Consider the following 25,649-nt stretch of genomic DNA (forward strand, 5'->3'; position numbering starts at 1 on the left):
TTTCGTGACCTTATACTTTCAGCTCTGAAAAGAGCTTTTGGGTTTCACAGAGGATTTCTTGAAGATTTGCACCAAAAAACACAACTCTCCCTAGCAGCTGCTCACACTCTCCATACACTAGCTGTGTTCTGCATGCAATGTGCAGAAAATGGCGGCGGCAGGGCTTAGATAGAGCCAGGCTATGATGACTCATAGGACGCTGGGCAGCCAGCCAATCATAGTAATGCCGCCCACAACCAAGACGGCTGCGGCATTACTGTGATTGGCAACTGCTGAGCGGGAGAACCGAATAGTGCGAGGTGAGTAGTGAAACACTTGCGATGTACCGAGTACCGAATACCCGCGAGTATGCTCGCTCAACCCTACTCGTAAGTAATCCTCTGCCTAATGGTTCTTTAGCTGTATTTCAGCAAATCAAGTGATCCAGCAAAGATCAATCTTTGAAAAAAAAAACTAATGTAATTTTTAAGATTTCTCCTGTTCTCTAGTTCATTGGGTCTTAGTGTAAAACCACATGTCCTGTTGACGGCTTAGTGACAAAACTATGTCCACCTTTGGAAAGCTAACCCTTATGTACTTTCCCTCCATACATGAATTAATTAATTATGCAGACCATAAATATGACCAGAACTGCATCTAAGTGTTTGTTCAGTTTTTTTTGGCCTCGCCAAAGTGGTTTATTGAAATCCTTTCTGACACCCAACACATTCCCTTGCAGCTTTCTTTAATCACACCACTGAATATAACACAAATATATTTTTTGCCATCAGAGAGACAAAATGCTTGAAGGACTCTAATAAATACTGCTATTGAGAATCTCTTTACATACATCATTTTTTAAAATTCAATTGATGATCTGTTAAAAGAGCTGCAGCCGATCACTGAGCTCAGTGGCGCCTGCCATATGTCGGAAGAGCGACTGAAGTAAGGCAATGGCTACAGATATAACATTCCCATCTGCAGCCGGTAAACAATCACTGGAGCAGTGTCGGAGATCCTGCTCTTTTGCTCCCTATAAGGAGCCTGCTGAAAAGTCATCCTGAAAGTACTAAAGAAAGTACAAAAATAGCTAAAATGCCTACTGTGAAAATGGCAAGATTAGGAAGTTTTTTTTTTTTTTAACAAAGATAGTGATATGAAATGAAAACATTTCTAAAATTTCTTATAAATCACATGTAATACAAAATATTGCTTTAAATCATAGGTCATTTTCTAATGATGTATTCCTTTTAAGAAAAATCTAAACCTGAAATGGTTTGATCCAACTGCCACACAGAAAGTGATATCACTCACCTATATTTAGACAATAATACAACACAAAAAATCTGGGATTTTTCATCACTTTTTTACATTTTAAAAATTAAAAAAGTAAAATGGGCCTTAGGGCCTTAGGCTATGTGCACATGTAGTTTTAGGCACTGCGGATTTTTCTGCACAATTTGGAAAAATCCGCAGGTAAATTCTCAGGTCAAAAAACCTGCGGTTTACCTGTGGATTAGCCTGCGGTTTAGCCCTGCGGTTTCACACCTCTACAATGGAGAAGGTGTGAAACCACAGCGGATTCCACACAAAGAATTGACATGCTGCGGATTTGAACCTGCAGCAAATCCGCGCGGAAAAATCTGCAGCATGTGCACAGCGTTTCAGTTTACCATTGAAAACAATGGTAATGTACAACGCAGCTAAATCTGCTGTGGACCCGCAGAGACTGAAACGCTGTGGATCCGCAGTAGAATCCGCAACGTGTGCACATGGCCTTAATCCGCCTGCAGAGGTGTGAAACCGCAGGGCTAAACCGCAGGCTAATCTGCAGGTAAACCACAGGTCTTTTGACCTGAGAATTTACCTGCGGATTTTTTGAAATCCGCGAGGAAAAATCTGCAGCACCTAAAACTACGTGTGCACATAGCCTTAGGGTTTTGTCTTGTTCACTGTCATCATTAGGAAAGGCCAAGCGATGCAAAATTCCCATTTTTTTGTGTTGTATTCTTGTCTTTATAGAGGTGATAATACTTTTTGTGTAGCAGTTGGATCAAACTGTTTCAGGTATATATATATATATTTAACAATAAAAAACGTATACACAGAGGCGCAAGTCGTTTAATCCCAATACCAGCAGCAGCAAATATGGACAAAACGACCTAATTTGTCCTGTAATAAAAATCCATTAATATATAATAACTACTTGCGCTAGCTAGGTGAATCCGGGAAAAAGCTACACATGAATTTAGGTGTATATAATAAATGCACCCTCCCCTTCTTCCAAAAAGGATAATAGCATCCCACAATAGTTAAAAAAACAGCACTAAAATCAATCACAACTCAAACGGAGCGGTACCTTCGTTCAAATGGAGTGCGGGATGATTGAAAAAAGTCCTGGCTCCAAAGTGGAACTGTTGTTTTTGCATCAAGCCATTAACCCTCATACACTTTCAGACTCCCTACACTCATCACTGTCCCCAATCTCGTCTTTGTCCTGTCCTGATCTGGCTGTACATCACTTCAATGACACTCTTAGAAGCACCCTTGACCAAGTAGCTCCCCTCACCCTCAGAACCTCCAAACACAGAGTGAAACAGCCCTGGCTCACATCGCAAACCCGATTTCTCCAGCGATGCTCTAGGTGTGCTGAACGCTTATGGAGGAAAACACGCACACCAGAAGACTTCATACATTTCAAATTTATGTTAAGGACATATAACTCTGCCCTTCACCTCGCCAAACAGACCTACTTCACCACCCTGATCTCCTCACTATCCAACAACCCCAAGAAACTTTTTGACACCTTTCACTCCCTCCTCAGGCCAAAAGCACAAGCCCCTATCACAGACATTTGCGCTGATGACCTTGCCTCCCACTTTATAGAGAAAATAGACAATATCCGTCAGGAAATCCGCTCCCAATCACCAAATTCAGTGACTCCCATCCCTCCCTGCATTCCCCCTGGCTCACTCTCCACATTCGATCCCATCACAGAAGAAGAAGTCTCCAGGCTCCTCTCCTCTTCTCGTCCGACTACATGCACAACCGACCCCATTCCCTCACATCTCCTCCAGTCTCTCTCCCCAGTCGTCACAACTCACCTAACTACAATCTTTAATCTCTCCCTCTCCTCTGGCATTTTCCCCTCCTCCTTCAAACACTCTATCATTACTCCATTACTAAAGAAACCCACCCTCGACCCATCCTGCACAAACAACTACAGACCAGTCTCCAATCTCCCCTTCATCTCTAAACTCTTGGAGCGCCTGATATACTCACGCCTTACCCGTTACCTCTCCACTCACTCCCTCCTAGACCCTTCACAGTCCGGTTTCCGCCCCCTACATTCGACAGAAACTACACTCATCAAAGTGACCAATGACCTTCTGACAGCAAAACGTAATGGTGACCACTCTCTGCTCATTCTTCTCGACCTTTCTGCAGCTTTCGACACTGTTGACCATCCTCTCCTACTCTCTAGGCTCCAGTCACTAGGCATTAAGGACACTGCTCTTTTCTGGTTCTCCTCCTATCTTTCCGACCGCTCCTCCAGTGTTCTGTTTTCTGGCTCCACTTCATCTCCTCTTCCTCTCACTGTTGGGGTACCTCAGGGCTCAGTCCTTGGCCCCCTTCTCTTCTCTCTCTATACGGCCCCAATTGGACAGACCATCAGCAGATTTGGCTTTCAGTACCATCTTTATGCTGATGACACACAACTGTACACATCATCCCCTGACCTTACCTCCGCTGTACTACAGAACGCCACTGACTGTCTGTCTGCAGTCTCCAACATCATGTCTGCTCTCTATCTGAAACTCAACCTCTCCAAAACTGAACTTCTTCTGCTCCCACCATCTACTAACCTCCCTAAATCTGACATTTCCCTCTCTGTGGGTGGCACCATAATAACACCCCGACAGCAGGCACGCTGTCTGGGTGTTATGTTCGACTCCGATCTCTCCTTCACCTCCCATATACAATCTCTTGCCCGCTCATGCCGCTTACACCTAAAGAACATCTCTAGAATCCGCCCTTTTCTCACCATGGAAACAACAAAAACTCTCACTGTCGCCCTGATCCACTCCCGCCTGGACTACTGTAATGCTCTATTAATTGGCCTCCCTCTCACTCGACTCTCCCCTCTCCAGTCTATCCTTAATGCAGCAGCCAGGGTTGTCCATCTGGCTAATCGTTACTCAGACGCGTCCGCTCTTCGCCAGTCGTTACACTGGCTGCCAATTCATTACAGGGTACAATTCAAAGTACTTGTTCTCACCCACAAAGCTCACCACAGTGCGGCACCCCCTTACATCTCCTCCCTCATTTCTGTCTATCGGCCTAACCGACCGCTGCGCTCTGCAAATGACTTTCGACTAACCTCTGCCCTAATCCGTACCTCCCACTCCCGACTCCAAGACTTCTCCCGTGCTGCGCCAATCCTCTGGAATGCTCTACCCCAAGATATTAGGATCATCCACATTTGTTCAGAGCGGCCTATCACATTCAGTAATCAAAGTCATGTTATGTTTGTGTGTGTGTGTAGCCCATTCACTATCTCCATCTAACCCCCACCCCCTGAAGATGGCTGGACCGTCATTGTAAATACATCATTGTAAATACAAACCTATGCTTTGTATCTCCCCCACCTCATTGTAGATTGTAAGCTCCACAAGCAGGGTCGTCTTATTTCGCTTTAATTATTGTATTGTTAACGTTGTTACTTATGACTGTTGTGTTTGAAACTGTTCAACTGTAAAGCGCTGCGGAATATGTTGGCGCTATATAAATAAAGATTATTATTATTATTATTATTATTATTACCTCTCCCACCAAGGCTTTTCTCCCATGGTTGCTCAGTTTGGCTGGACGGCCAGGTCTAGGTTCCATTTAAGGATTATGGAAGCCACTGTGCTCTTAGGAACCTTGAGTACTGCAGAAATTCTTTTGTTACCTTGGTCATATCTGTGCCTTGTCACAATTCTGTTTCTGAGCTCCTTGGCCGGTTCCTTTGGCCTCATGATTCTCATTTGGTCTGACATGCACTGTGAGCTGTGAGCTCTTATATAGACAGGTGTGTGCCTTTACAAATCAAGTCCTATCAGTTTATTTAAACACAGCAGACTCCAATGAAGGAGTAGAACCATCTCAAGGAGGATCACAAGGAAATGGACAGCATATGACTTAAATATGAGTGTCTGAGCAAAGGGTCTGAATACTTATGACCATGTGATAGTTCAGTTTTTCTTTTTTAATAAATTTGCAAAACTTTCTACATTTCTGTTTTTTTCAGTCAAGATGGTGTGCAGAGTGTACATTAATGAGAAAAAAAACAACTTTTTTGAATGTACTAAATCGTTGCAATGAAACAGAGTAAAAAATTTAAAGAGGTCTGAATAATTTCCGCACCCACTGTAGATATAGCTGAAAATAGAAAGGAAATGTGTCATCTTTATAGCTTTTTTTCAGAGATTTAAGTGTTCACGATAACAGTAATTTTGACCAGGGGTGTAAAAAATCTGACTTAAAATCTCTTAAGAAGAACTCCCATTAATACATTTTGGAGCAATAATGTACTATACAATGCCAACAAGCAGTTTTGCAGCTTATCATTATCCTACTAGAGGACCAACTCAAAATAAGTAGAAAAGAACACAAGGATGGATGAAAAAATATACAGTCTGTAATGGGGCTCACAATCTAAATTCCTTATCAGTATGTCTTTGGAGTGTGAGAAGAAACCGGAGAATCCGGAGGAAACCCACGCAAACACTGGGAAAACATACTTAGTTATTATTAAGGTTGAATGAAGACTTTAAGTCCATCTAGTTCAACCCATATCCTATCCTAACTTGCCCTAACATGCAAGCTTCTTGCAGATTATATGACTATATTGTAAGAGATTATTTATAAAATTTCAACATTAATTATAGTTGTATCCTTATAATTATTCTACATGCTAAGCACAACAGCTCAGCCACAATGTGTTATATATACTTGGAAATTCCATGACATCAATGCTGCTCTGATACAGTACTCATCCTATGGGACCGTGACATGTAAATATAAGCTTGCTCTGAGAAATGTGAGTGATCAGGTGTACTATATGCTGCAACTGTAGATACAATCCTATATGAAACTCTGAATATTGTCCTTTATGTCTTGTCTTGACACTGACAGCCTGGAGTCCCTGTGCAAGAAATTTGCCTGCCCCACCTTTCTTTTGTGGTGACAAACTTACGGATATATATACAGTGTATATATATATATATATATATATATATATATATATATATATATATATATATATACAGTGAGGAAAAAAGTATTTAGTCAGTCACCAACTGTGTTCTCCCACTTAAAATGATGAGAGAGGCCTGTAATTGACATCATAGGTAGACCACAACTTTGAATCAAAGTGAGAAAATAAATACAGAAAATCACCTTGTCTGATTTGGCAAGATTTATTTTGCAAATTATGGTGGAAAATAAGTATTTGGTCATTAACAAAAGTTCATTTCAATATTTTGTTATATATCCTTTGCTGGCAATGACAGAAGTCATACGTTTTCTGTAAGGCTTCACAAGGTCGGCACACACTGTTGGTGGTATGTTGGCCCATTCCTCCATGCAGATCTCCTCTAGCCACTACTTCGTTGCCCTGGCGGTGTGCTTGGGATCATTATCACGCTGAAAGACCCATCCACGTTTCATCTCCAATGCCCTTGCTGATGGAAGGAGGTTTGCATTCAAAATCTCACGATACATGGCCCCATTCATTCTTAATATTTACATCCAGGCACTTACCGCTGACAACTCATCTGATTAAAGTCGTTTTATGTTGTGCTGATAAATAAAGAAAATCACCGCGCTATGCTGAGATATAAAGGAATCCGGTTACCGGATACTCACTTAGTGGTGTGAGAAGGATCTTGTTGTCAGAGATGTTTCTCGATGTCAGAGATCTTTCACGCTGTTTCGGAATCCGTTTACATAAAAAAGCTGCTGGATAAATAATATAGGATTAGGTTTGAATTAGCCTGTGAATATAATTGCAAGCAACTAGGCTGGATTTCTAGCGCCGTGATTTTCTTCATTTATCAGCTTAAAGGGAACCTGTCACCCCCTGCAGGCGTTTTTAAGTAAAAGATCCACCTTGTGCAGCACTAATGCTGCATTCTGTCAAGGTGGCTCTTTTATTTAGCGTCCCTTCCACCGCCGAAATAATCATTTCTAAAATTGGTCAGACATACCTGATATTTGTCAGGGGGGCAGGGCTTTCCCCCTCTGACAGAGACGCCTCACATCTGTCAGTCATGTCCTGCTTTTGAATTTGGCGCCGCCTCCTCAGCGTTCATTTCTTTTTCTGGTGCCTGCTGCACCGCTGCCCTGCTTAGCTCCGCCCCTACTGGTCACATGGTGCTGACGTCATCACAGGTCCTGCTTGCACCCACTGCTCTGGTGAGCTCCGCCCCTACTGGTCACATTGTGCTGACGTCATCACAGGTCCTGCTTGCACCCACTGCTCTGGTGAGCTCCGCCCCTACTGGTCACATGGTGCTGACGTCATCACAGGTCCTGCTGCACCACTGAAAGAATATTACAGCGCAGGTGCAAGAAAAAGAAATGAATGCTGCACCTGCGCTGCAATATTCTTTCAGTGGTGCAGCAGGACCTGTGATGACATCAGCACCATGTGACCAGGAGGGGCGGAGCTAAGCAGGGCAGCGGTGCAGCAGGCACCAGAAAAAGAAATGAACGCTGAGGAGGCGGCGCCAAATTCAAAAGCAGGACATGACTGACGTATGTGAGGCATCTCTGTCAGAAGGGGAAAGCCCTGCCCCCCTGAAAAAAATCAGGTATGTCTGACTAATTTTAAAAACAATTATTTCGGCGGTGGAAGGGATGCTAAATAAAAGAGCCACCTTGACAGAATGCAGCATTAGTGCTGCACAAGGTGGCTCTTTTACATAAAAACGCCTGCAGGGGGTTACAGGTGCACTAGTGGACTAGTGCCAGTGTGTTAATTACAATTAGTTTTATGTTGTTTCTTCTCCATCTAGTCAGACCTTCTTATCGATATCTCCCAATCGCGACTCGTCTTGTCATAATGATCATCGTAGCCCTGAAAATAGCAAGCTCACATACATTGTATACATACATGTTTCTCTCCCTTGAATACAGATATGTACCCCACCATTAAAAGTATAAAGTGATAAGCAGCACTGTGTCCCTCATTGGCTGTAATCTTTGACTCCCAATATTATAAATTATTCAGTCTGTGACTGCCCAATTAACTTTGAGGCTATATACACACAGAATGTATGCAAGGTTTTACAGCAGAAGAGAAGTGAATGAGATCCCGGTAGTCTCATGCACACGTTGCTTATTTTTTCCTTTCAGATTTGCACCAGATTAAAATCTGCATAATGTCAATTCTTGCAGTGTATTTCAACCATACTAATGGAGGAAAATACGTAAAGCATGGGGAAAATGTGGAAAAAAATAAATGTATTTTAAGCAACTTTTCTTCCTGACAACACATTAGAATATGCAGCATATTTTTTTTCTGCAAATCCTGAATGTGTGCACGTAGCCTTAGTTGTTCTGTGCCCCATTACACATTATAAGTCCTTGATAGCATCATAATGAATTTAGGAGTGGGAGAAGATGCTATCAGGTACTGAGCAACCTCCGCCACCTCCCAATTCATTACAAGTCCCTAATCGCCTCTTCTCCCACCTGTCAATTCATTATAAAGGGTCCTGTGCAACTTATCACCTCCTCTCCCACTCCCCAATAAATTTTAAGTCCTCAATAGCATCACAATCAATTGTGAAATGGAGGAGGACACTATCAGGGGCTTATCACCCTCCTCCACCACCCAATTCATTTTACATCCATATCTAACGTCCTCCTCTCCCTGTTTGTAAGTACATTATAAGTCCCCCTTCCTCCAATCCAAATCCCCCACATCTCTCATTGTCCTCTTCACGCATCCCTTCATTGTCTTCTCCACCACCTCAATCTTTGCCTTCTCCACCACCTCAATCTTTGCCTTCTCCACCACCTCCGTCATTACCTTCTCCACCACCTCAATCATTTCCCTCTCCACCACCCTCATCATTGCCCTCTCCACCACTCCCATATTGCCCTCTCCACCACTCCCATCATTGCCCCCTCCACCACTCCCATCATTGCCCTCTCCACCATCCCCATCATTCCCCTCCCCCATCATCTCCCATCATTGCCCTCTCCATCACCCCAATCAATGCCCTCAACATCACCTCCATCATTGCCCTTTCCACCACCTCAATCATTGTTCTCCCCCACCACCCCATTGTTCTCCCCCAACACTTCCATCATTGCCCTCTCCACCACCCCCATCATTGCCTTCTCCCTTACCTCTATCAACACCCCCAACAATGCCAACAAGTGTGGCTAACATACAGTTTTTTCAGAGAATATGAATGATAACACAAAAACGTTTTTTCCACTCAAGGTTAGTGGTTACGTGAAACGATGTATTGTCAAATTACTGTGTTTTCTCTTTTTAAATCATAATCATAGCCCAAAACCTCCAAATGACTCTGATCAAAAGTTCACATACCCCAGTTTCTGTGGGGGTACTCATCCCCATGCTTTGTGGGTTAAATTTAAATTAGTTTCTGTGGGGATACTCTACCCCATTTTCTGTGGGGAAAATATGTAATCTACTTCTGTGAGTGTACTATGTCCCAAGCTCTGAGGGTGACATTTTGAATCAGCTACTGTGGGGGTACTCTGCCCTATGCTCTGTGGGTGAAATTTTTAACAGAACTGGCTGTATCAAGCCTCAGTCTCTGTGGGGGCACTGTTAACATTTTTAAGTTATTCATTTATTTCCTATGTTATCATGATTGCTATGGTGACAGAACCCCTGTAAGTAATTTCCCCAGCCATGTTTTTTTCACACCAATTGCCCTGCTCTTACCCACATTTTGTTTCCTTTTGCAGCCTCTAAGCCCTTACGCCGACCATTTTACAGCACTGAAGTTCAGGTCCCTATTAACTTATATGGGGTTTGGGGTTCGGGGTCAAGCTCGGGTCCCGAACCGGACTTAAAAAAATAAGTCCATCTGATCCTGCTGAACCCGAACATCTGTGGGTCTGCTCATCCCTACTAATGAACAAATATAGGTTTATAAGAGTCTAAATACATAGTTACAGCTTGAGCTGTCACATGAGACATCCATTATAGGTAGCTGGTGAGATCATAGATGTTTTCTAAAGTACAGCATCCAAATATAAGTACTGTTAGCCTTCATGTCTAAGCAATGTTGGCGGAATGTTAGTCTGGCATGTCTGCTGTCCTCAGCAAACACAGAGAGCACCACTTTTCTGCAGTGTTTCTCTGATTCTGTAGTTAGCTGTATCAATAAGGAAATATTAAACACACTTAAACAGTGTTTAGTGGCATTTCTTAAGACTCCTGGTCTGTTGGTGTGGATTTTCTTCAAGCTTTTTAACATAGGCATCTGTAAGAGAAAACAAACGTGAAAAAACTGTATGCATGAAAAAAGCACCAAAAGGTTTGCTAAAAACCCAACTATGGAACTATTGGCATGTTTTACAAGTAAAAAAAGCCATAAAAACAATGGAATTACCGTATTTTTCAGACTATAAGACGCACCCAGGTTTAGAGGTGAAAAATATGGGAAAAAAATATTTGAAGCAAAAAATGTGGTAAAATATTTATTTTTATTTTTTAACATAAATAACATACTATTATATGTGGTGTTATTTTGTCGGAAGCTACGGGTAGAAGGTGCTGTGGGACCAGTGTAGTGTGTGTAAAGTACTATATGAAGACTCTGGAGAGTGAGTATAAGAATGGAGGCACAGGGCTTATATTTAAAGCACCACTCCAGCACTGAAAAATAACACTGGAGTGCTGCTTTAAGATCCCAAGGGAAAACTATAACTCTCAGCATGTCCTGGAGATACTATGGCATGCTTTGAGTTACAGTTCACCACAGGAGTGGCAGAGAGCTTTCTTAAGTGTTGTAATTACTAAACTTTTAATTAATTCTTACTTATACAGACTGTGCTCACATCAGTGCAGGTCCTGCAGCCAGCCAGTCACACTAAAAAACTGAAAGTATCTCTCTCTACAGCTTACAGGACCTGTGGTGAGGTAATGAAGGGCTGGAGCATCACATGACCGCAAAGAGCCATCCCTCTTATTACTACACCACAGGTCCTGTAAGAGGAAGCTGCATTGTTTCTAGTGCGGTGTCTGCAGGACCTGTGGTGACATAATGAAGAGGGAGGGCTCTGTGCTGTCATGTGATGCTCCAGCCCTTCATTACCTCACTACAGATCCTATAATGATGGGAGCACTCAGCATTAGCACTGCCCGCGCTGTGCTGTCAAGTATGTGACTGCAGTGATCTCTCCTGTGGCACCCTGCTCCTGCTGCCTCCTTCTCCACTGGACACACGATCTCCCCAGCTGCTGCAGGAATCTGGCGCTGGGGAAACCACATGGGTCCACTGTTTAAGTGGAGGAATATTCATTTGCTGCTCCCTGACCACTGCTCGGCTCTGAAAGGTGGGCGAGGAAGCAGCTAATGAATATTCTTTCAGTTTAAGAATCGGGACCACGTGGTTTCTCCATCGCCAGATTCCTGCAGCGGCGACATTTTCCTGCCTCCTGCGAGTGCAATCCCACTCCACTGTTGCCCCCACCCCACATGTTACACTCGGACCATAAGACACACTCCACACTTTCCTTCAAAATTTGGAGGAAAAAGTGTGTCTTATGGTCCGAAAAATACGATAATTCAAACATTTGGCTCTTCTGTGATTGTACAACATACAGTGGGGAAAAAAAGTATTTAGTCAGTCAGCAATAGTGCAAGTTCCACCACTTAAAAAGATGAGAGGCGTCTGTAATTTACATCATAGGTAGACCTCAACTATGGGAGACAAACTGAGAAAAAAAAATCCAGAAAATCACATTGTCTGTTTTTTTTTCATTTTATTTGCATATTATGGTGGAAAATAAGTATTTGGTCAGAAACAAGCAATCAAGATTTCTCGCTCTCACAGACCTGTAACTTCTTCTTTAAGAGTCTCCTCTTTCCTCCACTCATTACCTGTAGTAATGGCACCTGTTTAAACTTGTTATCAGTATAAAAAGACACCTGTGCACACCCTCAAACAGTCTGACTCCAAACTCCACTATGGTGAAGACCAAAGAGCTGTCAAAGGACACCAGAAACAAAATTGTAGCCCTGCACCAGGCTGGGAAGACTGAATCTGCAATAGCCAACCAGCTTGGAGTGAAGAAATCAACTGTGGGAGCAATAATTAGAAAATGGAAGACATACAAGACCACTGATAATCTCCCTCGATCTGGTGCTCCACGCAAAATCCCACCCCATGGGGTCAGAATGATCACAAGAACGGTGAGCAAAAATCCCAGAACCACGCGGGGGGACCTAGTGAATGAACTGCAGAGAGCTGGGACCAATGTAACAAGGCCTACCATAAGTAACACACTACGCCACCATGGACTCAGATCCTGCAGTGCCAGACGTGTCCCACTGCGTAAGCCTGTACATGTCCGGGCCCGTCTGAAGTTTGCTAGAGAACATTTGGATGATCCAGAGGAGTTTTGGGAGAATGTCCTATGGTCTGATGAAACCAAACTGGAACTGTTTGGCAGAAACACAACTTGTCGTGTTTGAAGGAAAAAGAATACTGAGTTGCATCCATCAAACACCATACCTACTGTAAAGCATGGTGGTGGAAACATCATGCTTTGGGGCTGTTTCTCTGCAAAGGGGCCAGGACGACTGATCCGGGTACATGAAAGAATGAATGGGGCCATGTATCGTGAGATTTTGAGTGCAAACCTCCCATCAGCAAGGGCATTGAAGATGAAACGTGGCTGGGTCTTTCAACATGACAATGATCCAAAGCACACCGCCAGGGCAACGAAGGAGTGGCTTCGTAAGAAGCATTTCAAGATCCTGGAGTGGCCTAGCCAGTCTCCAGATCTCAACCCTATAGAAAACCTTTGGAGGGAGTTGAAAGTCCGTGTTGCCAAGCGAAAAGCCAAAAACATCACTGCTCTAGAGGAGATCTGCATGGAGGAATGGGCCAACATACCAACAACAGTGTGTGGCAACCTTGTGAAGACTTACAGAAAACGTTTGACCTCTGTCATTGCCAACAAAGGATATATCACAAAGTATTGAGATGAAATTTTGTTTCTGACCAAATACTTATTTTCCACCATAATATGCAAATAAAATGAAAAAAAAACAGACAATGTGATTTTCTGGATTTTTTTTTCTCAGTTTGTCTCCCATAGTTGAGGTCTACCTATGATGTAAATTACAGACGCCTCTCATCTTTTTAAGTGGTGGAACTTGCACTATTGCTGACTGACTAAATACTTTTTTTCCCCACTGTAATTACTTCACGTGATCTAGATATTATGTAGATATTATGCTTCTCTTAATACATCACAGAACTGTGTTTCCCTTTTTGGCTGCTGCATCATATTGTTGACTCATGTGCAGTCTGTGATCTGTTAGTATACTCAAGTGTTTTTCACACGTGCTGTTGCTTAGTTCTGTTCCTCCGATTCTGTGGATATTATTTTTATTTTTCTTGCCCAGATGTAGGATCTTGCATTTGTCCCTGTTACATACCATTCTATTAGTGGCTGCTCATTGTTCAAGCTTATCTAGGTCCTTCTGAATCCTTTCTCTGTGTTCTCTGATGTTAGCTATCCCTCCTAGCTTTGGATCGTCTGCAAATTTGATTAGTTTATCTTCAGTTCCCTTATCTAATTCATTTTTTAAAAATGTTGAAGAACACTGCTTCCAAGACAGAACCTTATGGAACCCCACTTGAAACATTCTTAAAATTGGATGAACTACCACTCTTGGAGTACAATCACTGAGCTAGTTATGAATCCACCTAACCGAAACCTTGTCAATCCCACATTTGGTCAATTTTTTCAATAAGGATAGTATGAGATACTTTATCAAATGCTTTGCTGAAGTCGAGATATACTATATCTTCTGCATTTTCCTGATCCACCCAGTCAGTGATTCCATCATAGAAGGAAATTAGATTAGACTGGCATGACTTTTTTACTACAAATCCATGCTGGCTTTCGTTAATTACAGTATTCTTATCCAAGTACATATATACATGCTGTTTACTAATTTACCGGTAATTTCCTGTTTCCACTTTCTTTGTTTTTTGAAGATAGGGACAACATTTGCCCTGGGATTTCTCCTGTTTTCCATGAATTTTCAAATATTTAGGCTAGTGGTTGTGAAATTTCATCTATTATCTCTTTCATTACTTTAGAATATAATTCATCTGGACCAGAAGATTTAACTTCATTTATATTAACTAAGTGTTCCCTCACCATCTCTCTGCTTATAGATATTTAGATCAATATCAGATAGTCTGGAGTCCAACACCCGGCACTCCCGCCAATCAGCTGTCATCGGCGACGGCGGAGGCGGTTGCCAGCCGGAAGTACTTACTTGCGGAGTTAGCAGTCTACTTGTTGTGGCTGTTGTGGGGGACTATATAGAATGATAACCTTCAGCACTCAATGAGTCACAAGAAAATAAGGGTTCCAATTAACATGAATTTAATGAACAGTCAACAAAGTAATGTATATAGACATCATCCAATGTTTCGGCAACACTGCCTTTATCAAGGTAGGCTGTATCTAAAAAATGAAATAATGAGTCAATGGTATGGTAACATAGTGCCCATAGGTACCCTTGCAAATGGTCAATCACCTGTACAAAGAGGATGAGGAGTTAGTCAATGGTAAAGAGAAATAGTGCCAGTGAAGACAGTCAATATGTTGTGATGGTGGGAACGCCAGTGTACTTCCGGTAAGGATAGCAGAGAGGTGCTATGCATTCACCTCATATTTAAAGCAATAAGAGGCGGATGTATAGTAGCAGCCACTACAAGTAGACAGCCAGCTCCGCAAGTAAGTATTTCCAGCAGGCGCCTGACACTGATGACACTGATAACAGCTGATCTGCGAGGATGCCAGGTGTCAGACCCTGACCGATCAGACATTGATGACCTATCTTAAGGATAGGCCATCAATTTAAAAGTAGTGGACAACCTCTTTAAAGTCAAATGGCGCGCCTTCTCTTTTGAGTTCTGTCATGTCCCAAACAATAGTTCTCCATTACATATAGGGTATCGGTGTGCTCAGGAAAAATTGTGCAACAAATTGTTCTGTCCATTTTCTCCGATTACCCCTGTGAACATTTTAAATTTGTGGAAAAAGCATTTTTGCACTAAAAGAATATTTTTTAATTTTCATGGTTCAACGTTATAAAATTATAGGAAGCGTTTGTGGGTTCAAGGTGCTCACCATACATTTAGATGAGTTCCCTGAGAGGTCTAGTTTCCAACATGGGGTCACTTGTGAGTGTTTTCAGTTGTTTAGATACAAAAAGGGCTCTGAATATGTGAAATGGCGTCCACTATCTATTGCAGACAATTTTGCGCTTCAAAAGTCAAATGGTGCTCCTTCCTTTCCGAGCCCTGCCATGCACCCAAACAGTAGTTTTACACCACATATAGGGTATTAGCTTATTCAGGAGAAGTTGCACAACAAATTGTATGGTCTGTTCTCTCTTCTCACCCTTGTGAAAACAATTGAGCTAAATCAACATTTTTGAAGTAAAATTTTTTTTTTCTTTTTTCCTTCCACATTGCTTAATTCCTGTAAAGCATGTGAAGGATTAATAAACTTGTTGAATGTGTTTTCAGCACTTTGAGGGTTGCAGTTTTTAAAATGGTGTCACTTTTGGGTATTTTTTGTCATATAGCTCCTCAAAGTCACTTCAAATATCATGTCGTCGCTGCAAAAACTGGTTTTGTAAATCTTGTTGGAAAATAGACTTTTAACTCTTCTAACTTCTGAACAAAAATTTGTTAAAAATGATGATGTGGTACATGTTTATTAACTACGGTATATACTTGTGTATAAGCTGACCAAGCTGACTCTTGTATAAGCCGACCCCCCTAAATTTGCCACAAAAAACTGGGAAAACTTATTGACTCGCGTATAAGCCTAGGGTGGAAAATGCAGCAGCTTCTGGTAAATTTCAAAAATAAAAATAGATACCAATAAAAGTTAAATTAATTGAAGCATCAGTAGGTTAAATGTTTTTGAATACCCGTATTGAATCAGGAGCCCCTTGTAATGCTCCATACAGTCCAAGATGGCCCCATAAGATACTCCATGCAAAATACACCCCATATAATGCTGCACAAAGGTTAATAATGCCCCATATGCTGCCCCATAAAGGTTATGGCCCCATAAGATATTCCATAGATTATGCCCCCATAAAATGCTCCATAGATTATGGCCCATATGCTGCCCCATAAGATGCTCCATAGTTTATGCCCCCATATGCTGCTCCATAGATTACACCCTATATGCTGCTCCATAGATTATGCCCCCATAAAATGCTCCATAGTTTATGCCCCCATATGCTGCTCCATAGATTACACCCTATATGCTGCTCCATAGATTATGCCCCCATATGCTGCTCCATAGATTATGCCCCCATATGCAGCTCAATAGATTACGCCCCATATGCTGCTCCATAATTATGCCTCCATATGCTGCTCCATTGATTACTCCCCATATGCTGCTCCATAGATTATGCTCCCATATGCTGCTCCATAGATTATACCCCCATATGCTGCTCCATAATTATGTCCCCCATATGCTGCTCCATAGATTATGCCCCCATATGCTGCTCCATAGTTTATGCCCCCATATGCTGCTCCATAGATTACACCCCATATTTTGCTCCATAGATTATGCTCCCATATGCTGTTCCATAGATTATGCCCCCATATGCTGCTCAATAGATTACGCCCCATATGCTGCTCCATAATTATGCCCCCATATGCTGATCCATAGTTATGCCCCCATATGCTGCTCCATAAAGGTTATGGCCCCATAAGATATTCCATAGATTATGCCCCCATAAATTGCTCCATAGATTATGGCCCATATGCTGCCCCATAAGATGCTCCATAGATTATGCCCCCATAAAATGCTCCATAATTATGCCCCCATATGCTGCTCCATAGATTATGCCCCCATATGCTGCTCCATTGATTACTCCCCATATGCTGCTCCATAGATTATGCCCCCATATGCTGCTCCATTGATTACTCCCCATATGCTGCTCCACAGATTATGCTCCCATATGCTGATCCATAGATTATGCCCCCATATGCTGCTCCATAGATTATGCCCCCATATGCAGCTCCATAGATTACACCCCATATGCTGCTCCATAATTATGCCCCCATATGCTGCTCCATTGATTACTCCCCATATGCTGCTCCATAGATTATGCTCCTCTCATCCGCATCCTGTCAGTGACGTTCTCCTCTGCGTCCTGTCAGTGACGTTCAGGCAGAGAGCGCGGCACGCACTAACTACGTCACCGCGCCCTCTGACCTGAACATCACAGACAGAGGATGCGGAGGAGGAGAGGACACAGCAGCGCGCAGCCATGGACCAAGGACAGGTGAATATAGCTTATACTTACCCCCTCCTGGCGCGATCTCTGCAGCCCCCCTGCTTCTCCCGGTCTCGGGCTCCTTCCTTCAGCGGTCACATGGTACCGCTCATTAAAGTCATAAATATGTGCATATTCATTACTTTAATGAGCGGTACCATGTGACCGCTGAAGGAAGGAGCCTGAGACCGGGAGAAGCAGGGGGCTGCAGAGACCACGCCAGGAGGGGGTAAGTATGACCTGACACCCCTGCCCCTCCTCCCCCGCCGACCCCCTGGTATATGAATCGCGTATAAGCCGAGAGGGGGAATTTCAGCCCAAAAAAATGGGCTGAAAATCTCGGCTTATATGTGAGTATATACGGTATTTTGTATGATTTAAGGTTTAAGGGCATAAAAATTAAAATGTTCAAAATTGTGAAGTTTTCAAGATTCTCGCTAGAAGTCTGATATTTTCACAAATAAATGCAAAAAAATTTGGCTTAAATTTACCACTAACATGAAGTACAATGTGTCGCGAAAAAAAAGCTGTCTCAGAATCACTGGGTTCCCTTAAGCTTTCCAGATTTATTACCACATAAAATGACATAGGTGAAAACAGGTTTAGGGGTTAATATAAAATGTCATTATATTTAGTAACACTCAGGTCTACACTACTGGATGTACTTTATTAGCTGATATGGAAATACATGATTACTACATGACAAATTATCACCAGTACAAACAAATTTAAAAAAAAAATTATCACCAGTACAGAGGAAGAAATAATTTTGGAAACTATAGTATCCTTTTATAGTTCTCTCTGCAGTTGCTTGGAATAAATCTAAGGCTGGAGTCACACTAACCTGCGCAAAATACGGTCAGTATTTTACATGCGTAATACGGATTACAGACCCCTAAACAGTGCTCCGTATGTCATCCGTAATCAAGGTGTGGTCGCGTATTTTGCGCATGTCAGCATCCGTATGTAATCCGTATGGCATCCGTATGGTGAGATTTTCTCGCAGGCTTGCAAAATGGACATATAATGGAGCCCTATGACAGTTTTAATAAAGAAATGAAAGAATAGATATAGACACATAGAATGCATATATATATATGTATTCTATGTGTCTATATCTATTCTTTCGTTTCTTTATTAAACCTGTCAGTGTGAGATTACTGTATAGCGCACTGAATTGCCGGCTTTGCTAAAAGACACCGGGTGCGTATTTCTCGCAAGTCACACGTGTGTTCAGTGTGTAATCCGTATTTTTTGCGCACCCATAGACTTGCATTGGCGTACTACGGGTGTAGTACGCTGACAATCGCAGCATGCTGCGAGTGGCACGGAGCGTAGAATATGGATGAGAAATATACGGCTGGTGCGAGGGACCCCATAGAGAATCATTGGTCCGTGTCTAATGCGTGCTTTTTGCGCCTCTCACTCTGCCGTATTCCTCGCCAGTGTGACCCCGGCCTAACTGTTTTTGTATATGTAGTAATCTCAGGTCATATGTCCTGGACACATGCACATATAGCTCTTTCAAACATAAATCCAGCGATACCTTTACCCAACCAGTTCGTTGCTCTGTCACTAAGAACTCCTCTTTTAAATGGATATGAAAATGAGGCTGTTGCTGTTCTCAAGCGTCTCTCTACAGCTCTTTCCCCTTACCAGTGCCACCTCCTCCTGCTTGACTGACAGCTTTTACACGGTGTGATTTCAAGCAAAGGAGTCATCAATCAAGCAGTAGGAGGCAATACAGGGCAGGGGGAACAGAGCTGGAGTGACAGAGGCTTCAGATCTACAAATAGCTCTTCAGCCTCATTTCTATATCAATTCAAAAGCACTGTTTTCTCAGTAATCTGTATGAGCCCACAGGCAGCACCACTATGTGCCATAAGAGCCCACATACAGCTTCCTACATGCAGTATGTGCTCTCGCGTAGACCCTCAATATACAGTATAAACCCCACATAAACTCTCTATACACTATAGGAGCCCTCATTTAGCCCCCTGTATACAGTATGAGCCCCATGAAGGCAAAAAAAATGAACTGGCTTATAAGTTGGTATGCATGCAAAATAGGAGCTTGTTCACATTGCTCACAAAGTAGTGTCAAGGAAGGACTCAGATTATGTAAGATATTAATAGTCTTTGCATCCTCATTGCAGTTTTTTTTTTAGATATTTTAGAAAATGTTTCATAGCTAAGTCAGCCACAGAAGTTACAGAGAGTTCCTCTTCCTATACAGACCAGAGTTTTCTACATTTAATTATAATTTTTAATTTCCTTTGAAGCAGATAAATGCCATCCCTAAATGATTATCAAAGCATGTAGAGCAGAGTAAATAAATCCACCCGTTTTTCCTGGTGGATGCTAATGCCTGAGCAGGAATAATAGAGGTGGTCAGCCATCACAAAGCTCACAGTTCACTTTGGCTCTTAATGTGCTTCACAACAAAACGAATAAGCACAGGCAGGAGCGTCCATTGTGAGCATGGATGGGAAAAGTTGTCTAGTTACTTCTGGACGATTAACAATGAAAGACCATTTGCGTGGCTGAAGCAAATTTGTATGAGAAGTTTGCCCGGGCTTACGCACACATTCTCGTTACTGTACATGTATGCCATCAATGCCGGCATTCTTCACCACATAAATATGTCTGCTATTTATTTGCTGTTTATCTTAAATTAGATGCAATTAAAATCGCACAAGTAACACATGTTCCTTGTTCTGTTCCAGACGACTCGAAAAAACATCATGATGTTCTTCTGTAGTCATTTCTTACATATAAGGTGTAGTCTGATATTATTAGAAAATGTCTTACCAGGATTGCAATGGTTTATATAAAAACATATCCTGTTATTTCTTACTTTATTACTGTACAGCGTGGGGTCCAGACTTTTGGTTTTCACTGTAGGACTCTTTACAATACTGGATGCCATATTTTCACTGATTTGCTTTGCTGAATTTAGGCCTAAAGGCCCCGATTCATCTTTATTGTCTCACCACTTTTCTGGAGTAACTTTGCTCTTTTTTATTAGCTTTTTGTATTTTTGACCCATTTTCTAGAGGATTTATACCACTTCTTAACCCCTTAACGAACGTTGATACTCATTAAAACAGCGGTCATTAACCCCTTAGTGACAGCCAATTTGGTACTTAACGACCAAGCCAATTTTTACAATTCTGCCCACTGTCAATTTATGAGGTTATAGCTCTAGAACACTTCAATGTATCCCACTGATTCTGAGAATGTTTTTTCGTGACATATTGTACTTCATGTTAGTGGTAAAATTTCTTCGATATAACTTGTGTTTATTTATGAAAAAAAACAAATTTGGCAAAAATGTTGAAAATTTTGAAATTTTCAAACTTTTAATTTTTGTACCTTTAAATCAGAGAGTGGCATCATAAAAAATAGTTAATAAATAACATTTCCCACATGTCAAATTTACATTAGCACAATTTTGGAAACATAATTTTTTTTTTCTTAGGACATTATAAGGGTTAAAATTTGTCCAGTGATTTCTCATTTTTCCAACAAAATTTACAAAACCATTTTTTTAGGGACCACCTCAAATTTGAAGTGTTTGGGGGGTCAACATAACAGAAAATACCCAAAATTGACACCATTCTAAAAAGTGCACCCATCAATGTGGTCAAAACTACTTTAAAGAAGTTTATTAACCCTTTAGGTTGGGGAAGGAAAAAATGAACATTTTACTTTTTTCACAAAAAATTTACTTTGGAAACAATTTTTTTTATTTTTACAAGGGTATCGGGAAAATGGACCACAAAATTTGTTGTGCAATTTCTCCTGAGTACACTGATACCCTGTATGTGGGGGAAAGTCACTGTTTGGGTGCATACCAGGGCTCAGAAGGGAGGGAGCACCATTTCACTTTTTGAACGCAAAATTAGCTGGAATCTATGGTGGCTCCATGTCACGTTTGGAGACCCCCTGATGTACCTACACAGTGGAACCCCCCCAATTCTACCTCCAACCCTAACCCCAACACACCCCTAACCCTGATCCCAACCCCCGATAGCCAAGACCCTGGAGAAATTCCGACCCTGGGGGCGCTATACACTTATTTTTCAGCGCCATTAAAAAGCGGCGCTGAGGCATAAGTACCCTTAACTGCCTATAAAAGGTGTATTGGCGGTCGTTAAGGGGTTGAGGGGCCTTATTCCTTCATCACCATTTTAAAACGGCAATCGGGAATAAGGGAATAGCACCCCCCAAGGGCCGCAATTCCTGTCAGTGTCAACTTTATTTGTAATGACTCCATTACTTGACTTGTGATGGCCTGTGAGATCCAGCTATAAGCTTCATCTTCTTAAAAAAATTCAACTTTATTTATCAAAATTAAAAAGAAAGATGATGACAGACATGATATAACATGATAAATGTCTACATGTTTTGAACACGAAATGTCCTTTCTCAAGCTTATGAAAATAATGTGACAAAAGAGACATGTTAAATCAAGGTGTGTCCACTAATTAGCATCACTGGTGTCTACAATCTTGGAATCAGTGAGTTGGCCTGTATAGAGGGCTACAGATACTCACTGTGCTGTTTGGTGACATGGTGTGTATCACACTCAACGCGTCCCAGAGGAAGCGAAGGAAAGAGTTATCTCAGGAGATTAGAAAGAAAATTATAGACAAACATGTTAAAGGTAAAAGTTATAAGACCATCTCCAAGCAGCTTGATGATCGTGAGAATATAGTTGCACATATTATTCAGAAATTTAAGCTCTATGGGACTGTAGCCAACCTACATGGACGTGGCCGCAGGAGGAAAATTGATGACAAATCAAAGAGACGGATAATATGAATGGTAATAGAAGAGCCCAGAAACACTTCTAAACAGATTAAAGGTGAACTTCAAGCACAAGGAACATCAGTGTCAGATCGCACCATCCGTCGTTGTATGAGCCAAAGTGGACTTCATGGGAGACGACCAAGGAAGACAACATTGTTGAAAAAAATCTTAAAAAGACAGGCTGGAATTTGCCAAACTACATGTTGACAAGCCACAAAGTTTCTGGGAGAATGTCCTATGGACAGATGAGACAAAAATTGAACTTTTTGGCAAGGCACATTAGTTCTATGTTCACAGATGGATAAATGAAGCATATCAAGAAAAGAATGCTGTCTATATTGTGACACCTTGAGGAGGCTCTGTTATGTTCTGGGGCTGCTTTGCTGCATTTGGCACAGGATGTCTAGAATCTGTTCAGGGTACAATGAAATGGCAATACTATCAAGGGATTCTAGAGAGAAATGTGCTGCCCAGTGTCAGAAAGCTTGGTCTTAGTTGAAGGTCATGTGTCTTGCAACAGAATAATGACCCAAAACACACAGCTAAAAACACCCAAGAATGGCTAAGTGGAAAACATTGGACTATTCTGAAGTGTCCTTTTATGAGCCCTGACCTAAATCCTATTGAGCATCTTTGGAAAGAGCTGAAACATGCCGTCTGGAAAAAGCAACCTTCAAACACGAGACAATTGGGGCAGTTTGCTCTTGAGGAGTGGGCAAAATACCTGTCAAGAAGTGCAGAAGTCTCATTGACAGTTACAAGAATCGTTTGAATCGTTTGATTGCAGTGATTGCCTCAAAAGGTTGTCCAACAAAATATTAAGTTAAGGGTACCATCATTTCTGTCCAGGTCTATTTCATGAGTTTTATTTTTTTTTTAAATCCTGTGGAAGCATGGTTGAAAAGCAATGTCTGACTTTCATTTGTTCAGTTTCATAGATTTTTGATTTATTATTACTTTTATCAGATTCAAATTATTTTTGTGACCATTGAGGGTTTTTCTGTCATTAAACGAGGGGTACCAACAATTTTGACCACGTGTGTAACAATTTACTGGGTGCGTGTTAGCAGAAGTGCAAGCTGGGCACAAAGTATGGGGCCCTACAATTAAATGGGATGGCCTTGACGCCATGTGGAGTCTAGGACCTCATCATCCCCCATCGCATCATCGCACCTCTCCAGTCTGCCCTTAACTTTGCTGCCCTACTAATCCACTTCTGTCCTCGCTACTCCTGTTTTTCCCCAGTGCAAATACCTTCATTGTCTCCCAATTCCACAACATATCCACTTTATGCTTCTAACACTGACCTACAAAGCTGTCCTTAATCTATCTCCCCATATATGCCTATGGGCTCCAGGGGCAAAATCTACGCTTTCAGCTGGGGACCAGGTGGAAGACAAAACAAGGCTCTTTTAACCAACCAATCTAAAACCACCCCTACTTGTTGTTAGGGCTGGCGGAACGCACCAAATTATAAAGTAGTAGTAGGTGCGTTCGCAGCCCGGGGTCCACCGTGCAGAGGTGGTACACTGCTGCTAGACAATGGCGGAAGAATAGAGCGGCGTGAAAACAGTCACACGTGGGTTATGTTACCCAGTGTGAGCAGGAGCGGACTCTGTTAATTCACAGAGCCGCACAACCACTGAACGTGGATGCCGGAGCCTGTTTAGCTCACAGAGCTTGGCCAAAGAGCACACAGCAAACGGCCATAGAACTCTACCCCAAGGACACGGGGTTAGAGTCCCTCTAGGCCCACTGAGCGTGCGGCGTCGCTACCACGAACGCCGCTATAGACGCTGGCTATGGAGTGTGGAGCACTTGCACTGAGGCGTACCGAGTCACTGATGATGACTAATGCCTGACTCAACTCTGAACTACCTACGCCTAAGCCTGGGCGCTAGCAGGCTAGGCTGCACAACACATGCGTACCAAGGGTAGGGGTTTCATAATGAGTCAGTCACCAGAGACATTCATACGTGCATACATCACTCACTCCATATAGTCTGAAAATACAGTCTATCCTAGCACATGGCCGAGCGGCCATGCGAACCTTTTATAGCTGCGAGCGTCCGGGATCTTCCTGGCTTCTTGGATGGGCCAATCCGAACAGGAGCAGGACCTGAGCACGTGACCTTCGATCTCCAATGGGAGATCACTCCACGGGCATGCTCAGTGGCCCGACATGGGGACTTAGTCCCTGGAGAATCTCGCTGCTGAGCAGCATGTATTGCCATAGCTGTGCCAGATGTGGCAGCAGCAAGCAAACCCACAGAGCTGGTCTGGGCAGAGTGCCAGGACCGACGAGTTTGCTGAGCAACCTCCTCTGCGCCTGGAGAGGAATGGGAGACCGCCGGAAGCAAGGCTCGAGATTCCCGCTGTGCAGCAACAGGAACCCGACGCCTAACACTTGTTCTGGTCTCATCATTCATCCAACGGTACTCGAGCCTAGGAAATTACACAGAATGTCCTGTCGCCTGCTGGTGTAAGGGAGAAGACCGGGTTGTGGGTGCTAGCAGGGCACCGGGTCCAGAACTGCTGGTGCTGTAGCAGGGAGGAAGGAAATTGGGGATGGAGGAGACGTCTCCCATGAACTGCAGAGAGAGGGCGTGGTGAGTTAGAGGGGGTTCAGGAGTTGTTGCGCGGGAAGAGACCAGAGTTCCCACCAGAGAGAAGAGAAAGCAATGATCTGCTGCAAGGCGGGTAGCATTAGTCCGTACGGTAGTGAGAGGGGATGAGTGCAGAAAGGACCGAGCTTGTCATGTGGGACTCCCGACGGCAGAGCACGCTAAGCGGGAGATTGTGGTGGAAGGCTCCCGGCTGCAGAGCAGTATGATGGACTAAAGGTCAGACCGGTGACCGCCTGTTGCCGCCAGAAGAGGGAAGACTGATCTGTTAGGTGGGGAAGCCTGAAGATTTCAGCACCGGCCTCAGCCGTCATCCAGCTTCTAACTCGGCGCACGTGAAAAGCATTGGACTCACGATAAGTGAAACAGACAATCATAAACTGTCGCCTTAAGTTACTCAGTTCTTTAGTGATTCTTAGCTTAAGGCAGGGGTCACACTTGTGAGTGTGATGCGAGAAACTCTTGTGAGTCTCTCGCATCAATACCCAGCGCTGCACTCAGGACCAGAGCGTGCCAGGTATTGATACAAGAGCCTCACGCGAGAGTGTGGCCCCGACCTAAATCTGATTTACCTCCCTGTTACTCCCCGCGAGGTGATTCCTCACTGTAATCATTAAATCAAACCACTGTTATCCCTGT

General features: G+C 42.8%; 1 protein-coding gene across 2 annotated transcripts in view; it reads left to right on the forward strand.

The window, feature by feature from the left end:
* Positions 1-247: 247 nt before the first annotated feature.
* Positions 248-25,649, forward strand: part of TLR3 (toll like receptor 3) — a 290,358-nt gene continuing 264,956 nt past the window's right edge. Inside the window, exon 1 of one of the 2 annotated variants that reach the window (XM_073578744.1) lies at positions 248-299. The gene's annotated coding sequence lies outside the window, so the exon portion shown is untranslated. The other variant, XM_073578759.1, reaches the window with a different exon arrangement.

Source organism: Dendrobates tinctorius, unplaced genomic scaffold, assembly GCF_039654945.1.
Source record: "Dendrobates tinctorius isolate UK_male_01 unplaced genomic scaffold, ASM3965494v1 ptg000008l, whole genome shotgun sequence".
Lineage (NCBI taxonomy): Eukaryota > Metazoa > Chordata > Amphibia > Anura > Dendrobatidae > Dendrobates > Dendrobates tinctorius.